At 44.5% G+C, this 10,027-nt stretch overlaps 1 non-coding gene across 1 annotated transcript; it reads right to left on the bottom strand.

Moving 5' to 3' along the window:
• Positions 1-1,152: 1,152 nt before the first annotated feature.
• Positions 1,153-1,234, bottom strand: trnas-gcu (transfer RNA serine (anticodon GCU)). Its single transcript has one exon. It is a non-coding gene; the product is annotated as a tRNA-Ser (tRNA).
• Positions 1,235-10,027: the final 8,793 nt, after the last annotated feature.

The raw sequence follows: 10,027 nt of genomic DNA, 5'->3' as shown, positions 1-10,027 counted from the left end.
GCACTCACTCAGTCACCAAACTCTCACTATAGCACTCAAATGCACCAAATTCAGCACTCAGTGCAAACAAAGTCTGCACTGTAGGGGATCACTTTTATACTGTGAATCTAGCCTCTAAAGGCTTGTGATTCTGTGGAATTCGCTACCCCAGAGTGCGGTGGATGCAGGTACAGTGAATAAATTTAAGGAGGAGGTCGAGAGATTTTTGTTGGTATTGAGTGGAAGGGTTATGGAGAACGGGTGGAGTTGCGGCCAGCATGGGATTAGCCAAGATCTCATGGAAGGTGTTAGGCTCAGGAGGCTAAATTGCCTTCTCCCGCTCCTAGGTGATGTGTTATAGTGAGGACGTATTCTAACTGAGATCAATCGCCCTCTTCATCTGTAACACTGTAGGTAACAGATGAGGAACACATCAACCATGATAGAATGGCGGGGCAGACTCGATGGGTCTAATGGCTTAATTCTGCTCCTATATTTTATGAACTTACGTTTTGCGCGACTTCGTGAGTTTCAAACTGAGGGGAAGGAACATTTTCCACTCCGAATTTATGCGCAATTAGGGCAGGGAGTGAAAAGTAACTTTCTCAGCTTTTTATTATTTGGTTTCACCATGGACAGTGTTCGACTATTCACCGCCCGCCAAGCCCTGAAACAAAAGCTAAAACTCACAGCCTTTTTTCTATATCCTCATGAAGTGGACGAAACAGAGATACAACAGACACGTTACAGACAAGAATAGGATTTGATTCCACGTGTGCAGAGTACAATGGATTATTGTGCATCACCTTAACCACGTGGTACAACCCCTTTACTTCATGTAACTTTAATATCTGATCTTGTCACAGATAAGTAGCCGAAGCACCCCACCAATGTACAATCAGGAGGACGTTCATCCACGAGAGGTGGCAGAAGGTAATAATGGGAGAAGTGAATACGGTAACCTCGACTGCACAGTGGGTAGCCGAAGAAGAATTGGTGGCAATGTGGGGTTAAGCCCCAAACACGTCTGCCTCCGTTCGTACTTCCGTTCGTCCCTCCTCTAACCCAACTCGATGCAAGTGGCCTGACAACTTGGAATAGTTTGTCACATCAGTGATTGCAGATCCATCGTGTAAAATGAATCCCACTTCCGAGAAACAATGGGCGAAAAATCGACGAAGATAGGATTCGAACCCACGTGTGCAGAGCACAATAGATTAGCAGTCCATCGCCTTAACCACTCGGCCACCTCGTCGCACAAATTTTTGTGGCAATACGTCTTAATTCGTTTTGCACCCATGAACTGATGGAAATTATTTGCCTCTTTCTATTCAACCAGGTGTTCAACAGGGGGAATTGCAGTGGTGGTGGTATAGTGGTGAGCATCACTTCTTTTGAAACCGTTGACTCCGTTTCGATTCCCGGCCATCGCAGTAGTAGTTGAATCGGATGTTTTTGCGCGACATCCTGAGTTTCAAACTGAGGAAGACTGGTCAACTGTTTCTCATTCAGAATTTATACGGATTATCTAAGTGAGGTGTTTAAGATGCGAAAAGGTGTAGATATTGTAGACGTGGAGTTGATGTTACCTGTTGTGGGTCAGTCTAAAACGAGAGGTCATCATCTTAGAATATGAGGCTGCAAATTTACAAAAGATTTAAAGAAAAACTACTTCTCCCAAAGGGTTTTAATTCTGTGGAATTCACTTCCTCAGAGTGTGGTGGATGCAGGGACAGTGAGAAAGTTAAGGAGGACTTAGAGAGACTTTTATTGGTAATGAGTTGAAGGGTTCTGGAGAACGGGCAGGACGGTGGTGTTGAGGCCATTATGTTTGATCAGGCAAGATCACATGGAAGGTTTTACGCCCAAGAGGCTGAATTGCACATCCCAGCTCCAATGTTATGTGTTCTCGGGAGCGAGGTGTTCTGGCTGATATCTCAATCGATCTCTTGTTCCGTAACATTTCAGGTAGCAGATGATGAACATTTCAGTCATGATCGAATGGCGGGCAGACTCGATGGGTCGAATGGCGTAACACTGCTCACATATCTGAAGAATCTATCGTTTGCGCAGCTTCATGACTTTCTAACTGAGGGAAAGAAATAGTTTCCAACTCAGAATTTGTGCGCAATTATGGGGGGAAGTGAATTAAGTAACTTTCTCGTCATTTTCTAAAGTGGTTTCAATATGCAAAGTGTTCGATTATTCACAACCCCAAGTCCCAAACACTAAAAATCACAGCATTTTTCCGTCACCCTCATGAAGTGGATCAAACAGAGACACAACAGATACGTTACAGACGAGGATTGGATTCGAACTCAAGTGCGCAGAGCACAAAGGTTTCTTGTGCATCCCCTTAACCACGTGGTACAACTCCTTACTTCATGGAACTTTAATGTCTGACCTTCTCACAGACAAGTGACCGAAGCAACCCTCCAGTGCACAAACAGGAGGATGTTCATCCAGGAGAGGTGGCAGAAGGTAATTATGGGAGAAGTCAACCCGGTATCCTCGACTGTACTGTGGATAGCCGAAGAAGAACTGGTGTCAAATAACGGTTAAGCCCCAAACCCGTCTGCCTTCGTTCCTCCGTCCTCTAACCCAACTCGCTGCAATCTGGCCTGACAACTTGGAATAGATTGTCACATCAGTGATTGCAGATCCATCTAGGAAAAATAAGGCCCACGTCCGAGAAAAGTGGATTTAAAATCAACGAGCATGGAATTCGAACACACGTATGTAGAGTACAATGGATTAGCAGCCCATCGCCTTAACCACTCGGCCACCTCGTCCCACAACTGCACATGTCAACAGGTTTTAATTCGTTTTGCATCCATGAACTGATGGAATGTATCTGCTTCCTTCTATTCACCTGTTGTTCAAAATTGGAAATGCAGCGATGGTGGGAGAGTGGTGAGCAAAGTTTTCTTCCAAGCAGTTGTCCCAGTTCGATTCCTGGTCATCGATCTAATAGTTGAATCGGATGTTATTGTGCGACATCGTGAGTTTTAAACTGAGGAAGACTGGTCCACAGTTTCTCACTCAGAATGTATGCGTAATTATCTAATTGAGATGTTCAAGGTACCAAAAGGTATGTAAAAAGTTGACGTGGGGCTGTTGCTTCCTCTTGTGGGGCATTCTAAAACGAGAGGTCATGCTCTTAGAATAACAGATTGCAATTTTAAAAAAGAATTGAGGAAAAACTACTTATCCCAAAGGGTTTATGATTCCGTGGAATTCGGTACCACAGATTGCGTTGGATGGAGGGAGAGTGAGTAAGTTTAAGGAGGAGGTAGAGAGATTTTATTGGTAAGGAGTTCAAGGGATACGGAGAACGGGAAGACGGTGGAGTTGAGGCCAGGATGGGATCAGCCAACATCACATGGGAGGTGTTAGGCTCAGGAGGCTAAATTGCCTACTCCCGCCCCAAGGTCATGCGTTCTAGGGAGAAGGTGTTCCTGCTGATAACGCAATCGACCTCTTCGTCTGTAACATTGTAGGTCGCAGATGGGGAATATATCAGCCATAATAGAATGGCTGGGCAGACTCGATGGGTCTAATGGCTGAAGTCTGCTTCTTTATTTTATGAACTTACTTTTTGCGCGACTTTGTAAGTTTCAAACTGAGAGGACGGAACTGTTTCTAACTCAGAATTTATACGCAATTAGGTCAGGGAGTGAAATAAGTAGCTTTCTAACCTTTTTATAATGTGGTTTCAACATGGACAGTGTTCGTCGAATTCACCACCCGCCAAGCCCGTGAACCAAAGCAAAAAATCACAGCATTTGTACTTCATGCTCATGAAGTGGACCAAACAGAGACACAACAGACACATTACAGACGAGGATGGGATTTGAATCCACGTGTGCAGAGTACAATGGATTATTGTGCGTCTCCTTAACCACATGATACAACTCATTTACTTCAATGGAATTTTAATATGCGATCTTATTACAGGCAAGTAGCCAAAGAACCCCTCCAGTCTACAAACAGGAGGAAGTTCATTCTGGAGAGGTGGGTGAGGAGAATTATGGGAGACGTCATCCCGGTAACCTCAACTGTACTGTGGGTCGCCGAAGAACTGGTGTCACGGTGCGGTTCCATTGACAACGTATCCAGAGGCACATATAGTGACGAAGACTGACAGGTTCAGAATGTCTCTTACACTCTCACACATTACCCGAGAGTGACAGGAATCCCCCATTTACAAACGGGACCAGAGAAGGGCAGAGAGAATGCACGTCACTCCCACATACAACATGTTGACGGATTCAACACAACCAAAATATAAGAAAAGATCATCACCACATATTATCTTCTTCGAAATCCCGCCGTCCCAACTTTAATATAATAAAAACATTTTTTATCAGTTGTGTCTCACTCTAATCTGTGAACTTCGCTCTACCAGAGTGTGTTGACAGCTACTGGCCACGACACAGAACCGCAACAGGGCGCGGGAGATTCACATGAACTGTCGGTGATAGAATGTGATCGGGTGGACGGAGAGGTGTTAGGAGTATGTAAAATTTAAACAATCTATATTCATGCATTTCCCAATGGAATTGGTTGAATTTGGAAGTGTTTATCTTGAGGATCAATTGAGCAGAGACTTTAAAGCATTTTATCTGTGGTTCCCTCTGTGTGAGCTATGCAACATTGTACTGTGTCATGCTGTCTCCTTCATGCCTAGGACGAGACTGCAAGAAGGATTCTGAAAGGTATTTGCTGCAAAGCAAACAGGAACTTGCGTGATGTTTACTTTTGCTGTGAGGTAGAATGTAAATAGCAGAGAATAGCCTCGATTCCTCGACCTCGGGCTAATGGCCCAGCACGCTTCCGCTGCGGCACTCTGCTCCTTAAACCAGGAGCTACAACATTACTGCCTGGCTGTAGCCACACAACTATTCACTTCCGCATTTGTTCTTTCAACAAGAATACACGTTTGAGCACACTGATTCTGGTCAGCATAGTTCAGTTAATTTACTTTCGTGCTGAACGTTTGTTCTGTGAAGGGGATGTGATTTATTCTGTGACGTTGTTCTGATGAGAAACTGGGGAATGACTGGAATCATCTTCATAGAAGGAAGTTCGGGACGGCAGTTTCACCTCTCTGGGAACATTGATCACGCTCTTACTGATTTCTTCAAGCTTTGCTTCAAGTCCGACCCCAGAGAAGACAACTACGAGCAAAGTGGCGCAGCGGACGTGTGCTGGACCCCAAACCCAGAGGTCGATGGATCTAAACCATCCTCTGCTATTTATATTCTCACTCACACGAAACGGAAACAAGTTGCTATATGTCAGCAGCACATCTGCCTTTTTCTTTATTAGTATCAAAGTTTTGCTTTCAGTCTGATCCGCTCTTTGGCACCGGTTCTTCAGCTACCCACAGTACAGTCGAGGAGACTAAGTTGAGTTCTCCCAGAACATTCTTCTGGCTCCTCTAGTGGATGAACGTTCACCTGATTGGACACTGGAGGGGTTCTTCGGCTACTTGTCCGTGAAAGCAGTACCGGAAGCAGCTGTGGAGAGAGATTGCAGTCGCCAGAATGCAACTCTCCATTTGTACACTTCACGTCGCTCAGATCTTAGACTCTCAATGGCTTCGTGTGAGGAAGAGGTAGAGCGGGAATTCGGTTCTTGTTGATTGGAGCAAACTGTTCAATGCAGCAATGAAAAGCTCCTTCACCCCCAGCGGGTTGGATAAGGATGGCACTCAGATAAGGGCTCTGGCTAGGGATTAAAAGTAGGGAAAGCATCTATTGTTTGAAATGAAATGACGATGAAGATAGAATTTATGTCGATTTGCGAGTGGATCTTAGTTTGGACGACAGCCGAGTGGTCTAAGTTGCTGCGTTTAGATCGAAGTCTCTACTAGAGGCGTGGGTTTGACTCCCACAACTGATATTGCCTTTTTTCTCCGTGAGGTTAAATTTCTCCAGCAAGATTTTCAACATCAGGAAGATCCAATACCTCCCTTTCAGTGGAAAAGCGTTGGTCTCAGGACATGAGATTCTTGTTTAAATACGCACAGCAAGACCACACAGGCAAAAGCGCAGCTAATGCCTCGATAATCTGCTTCAGTGACTCTGGTTGAGGAATTAATATTGAGCACAGGACTCCGGGTAAAATTCGTCTTATCTTCTTGTAAATAGTCTGGCTGGTTGGAGTGATTACATCTGTCTGAGAGGGGAAGTTGGAAACTCGGTTTCTATTGTGATTTACTGCTGGATAAAACTTTATTTCCTTATTGGCCCCCTGTGAGGTATTACTGGATATCGTTATTTCTCTATATAGCCCCTCTGTTGGGTACTATTGGATAACGTTTCCAGTCCAGCTTTGACAAATGGTCACCTGGACTCGAAACGTTTGCTCTTTCCTCTCCCTACAGATGATGTCAGATCTGCTGAGACTTTAAGGCATTTTCTCTGTGGTTCCCTATGTGTGAGCTTTACAATGTTGTACTGCGTCATGCTGTCTCCTTCATTCTTGGGACTAATGTCGGGATGAGACTGCAAGAATGTTTCTGATAGGTATTTGCTGCAAAGCAAACAGGAACGTGTGTTATGTTTACTTTTGTTGTGAGGGAGAATGTAAATAGCAGAGAACTACCTCGATTCCTCGACCTCGGGCTAATGGCCCAGCACGCTTCCGCTGCGGCACTCTGCTCCTTAAACCAGGAGCTACGATTTTAATGCCCTGCGGTAGCCACACAGGTATTCACTTCCTCATTTTTTTTCTTTCAACTAGAACACACGTTTGAGCACAGCAATTCTGGTCAGCAAATTTCAGATAAGTTACTTGCGTTCTGAATGTTGTTCTGTGAAGGTGATGTGATTTCTTGTGTGACGTTGTTCTGATGATAAAGTGGGGAGTGACTGGAATCACCTTCATAGAATGAAGTTCGGGGCGGCAGTTTCACCTCTCTGGGAACATTGATCACGCTGTTATTGATTTCTTCAAACATTGCCTCAAGTCCGACCCCGGACAGGGTCAAGCACGAACAGCGTGGAGCAGCGGCCCATAACCCAGTGGTCGATGGATCGAAACCACTCTCTGCTATATATATTCTCAATCACACCAAACGAAAACAAGTCGCTATTAGTCAGCAGCACATCTACCTTTTTCTTTATTAGTATCAACGTTTTGCTTACAGTCTGATCCGCTCTTTGACACCTGTTCTTCAGCTACCCACAGTATAGTCGAGGTGACAAAGTTGACTTCTCCCAGAACACTCTTCTGGCGCCTCTCCTGGATGAACGTTCTCCTGTTTGGAAAAAGGAGGGATTCTTCGGCTACTTGTCTGTGAAAGCAGCACCGGGAGCAGCTGTGGAGAGAGAATGCAGTCGTCAGGAAGCAACTCTCCAATTGGATACTTCACGTCGCTCAGATCTTAGGCTTTCAATATCTTCGAGTGAGGAACAGGTAGAGCGGGAATTCGTTCCTGGTTGATTGGAGCAAACTGATCAATGCAGCAATGAGGAGCTCCTTAACCCTCAGCGGCCTGGACAAGGATGACACTCAGATACAGGACTCTGGCTGGTGTTCAAAAGTAGGATAAGCATATCTTGTTTGAAATGGAATGACGATGAAGATAGAATTTGAGCCGATGTGTGCACGGATCTTAGTTTCGGCGACAACGCATCAGGGTGACCGAGCGGTCAAAGGTTCAGGTCGCAGTCCCTTCTGGAAGCGTGGGTGCGAATCCCACTCCTGATATTGACCTTTCCCCCTCGAGGTTAATTTTCTCCAGCGAGATTTTCAACCTCACGAATGTCCAATACCTTCCTTTCAATGGAAAAGCGTTGGTCTCAGGACATGAGATTCCCGCTTAAATACGCACAGCAAGACCACACAGGCAAAAGCGCAGTTAATGACTCGATAATCTGCTTCAGTGACTTTGGTTGAGGAATTAATATTGATTCCAGGACTCCGGGTAAAATTCGTCTTCTCTTGGAAATAGTCAGGCAGGTTCGATTGTTCACATCCGCCCGAGAGGGGAAGATGGGAACTTAGTTTCTATTGTGATTTGTTGCTCGATAAAGCTTTATTTCCTTATATGCCCCATGTGAGTTATTAATGGATATCGTTATATATCTATATTGCCCCTTTGTGGGGTACTACTGGATATCGTATCCGGTCCAGCTTTGACAAAGTGTCATCTAGACTCGAAACGTTAACTCTTTTCTCTCCCTACAGATCTGGTCAGTCTTGCTGAGACTTTAAAGCATTTTCTCTGTGGTTCCCTCTGTGTGAGCTTTACAATGTTGTAATGTGTCATGCTGTCTGCTTTATCCTGGGTTTAATGTCGGGATGAGACTGCAAGAAAGTTTCTGATCGGTATTTGCTGCAAAGCAAATAGGAACGTGCGTTATTTTTACTTTACGTGTCAGGGAGGATGTAAATAGCAGAGAATAGCCTCGATTCCTCGACCTCGGGCTAATGACCCAACACGCATCCGCTGCGGCACTCTGCTCCTTAAACCAGGAGCTACAACATTACTGCCCTGCGGTAGCCACACAGCTATTCACTTCCTCATTTTTTCTTTCAACAAGAACACACGTTTGAGCACACTGATTCTGGTCAGCATAGTTCAGATAATTTACTTTCGTGCTGAATGGTTATTCTGTGAAGGGGATGTGATTTCCTCTGTGACGTTGTTCTGATGGGAAAGTGGGGAGTGACTGGAATCACCTTCATAAAATGAAGTTCGGGGCGGCAGTTTCATCTCTCCGGGAACATTGATTACTCTGTTACTGATTTCTTCAAGCTTTGCCTGTATTTATAGAACGAATACACAAACAATGAAGCGGGAGAATGTATTAAATCAGAGATTGGATATTCTTGTAACCAATACGGCTGTAATGGGAATCCTTCATTTTCCGATAAATCGGGATGAACAGATCGCTCAGTCAGAAATCAGATATCTGGGGATTTAAATGTGATTACTACAGTGATAATATTAACCATGTTAATGTTATTTTGCTCCAATTGAAACGTATCACGAATACCTCGTTAACTTGTTGCACAACTTGCTTTCAGCCAGGAGATGGCAGCAGTGCGCAATAGTTTGGGTCTCCTGATTGTGTCCACAGATCTCGATAGGAATGGAGCTGCTGCTTCCCGGGGAGCTGCCAAGCAAGAGGCACAGATACTGACCAACTGCACCCGCTCCAAATAGATTCCCCAAATTACTGAACAAAACAAAAACAAGCACAAATCATATTTTAAGAAACTATGACAGTGACTCTGAAAACAATACACCATGACCTCTGAAAGAATCGATTTGCTGTAACTAATTAAAGATGAACCGTTTCAATATCAGCCGTAATTCCTTACCAGTTCTCAGACAGGCACCGACTAGTTAGAAGTTTGCTTCACTTTTCAAGGTCTGGCTCAATAAAATCAATCACAGGCCCATGATCTGCTTTCCTCCTGTTCTCAGACAAATCCACTTTGTACAAGGGCGCACTAACTGGTTTTCAGAGTAAGAGTCAGACTGCAGTCACTTCGTTCTCTCTCGATCCCTTTATCCCAGAACCACCTCACAACCAGGAATGGAACTTCTCACAGAGCCAAGAATGGAATAGTTTGTCGATTCTTCCACTGATTCAGGACCGCCCATCGCCAGGATGTATTCGTCCAAAAGAGTTGGGATGAAATAGGGCTGAGTTTCACTGTATCCAATCAGTCCCCGGAGAAGCACAAAAACAGTGAGTGAGGGAGAGAGAAAGAAACAAAGAAACAGATAGAGAGATAAAATATGTTCCATTTCTAACACGATCTTTTTACCCAGAAATACATTCACCTGAATGAAACCAAACCACGTTTCCATTCGCTGCCGTTGCTGCTTCTCCTTCCAAACGTTGCAGGAAACGTTATTATTTATTGACTGTTGTTTTGAGTGCGAGCTTCTTTATATTTCGTTCAGTTTCCAAAACAAATGCTGAACATCTGACTGACTCAAACCGTTCATTTACAAACATTCCAATTCATTCTCGAGTCAGTGGTTTGCGCGGGTAGTTTCGCAAACACTTCGAAACACAGT

This window comes from Scyliorhinus torazame, chromosome 24 (assembly GCF_047496885.1).
Source record: "Scyliorhinus torazame isolate Kashiwa2021f chromosome 24, sScyTor2.1, whole genome shotgun sequence".
NCBI lineage: Eukaryota > Metazoa > Chordata > Chondrichthyes > Carcharhiniformes > Scyliorhinidae > Scyliorhinus > Scyliorhinus torazame.
The sequence above is the reverse complement of the archived record's forward strand: the minus strand, read 5'-3'. Positions and strand labels throughout refer to the sequence as shown.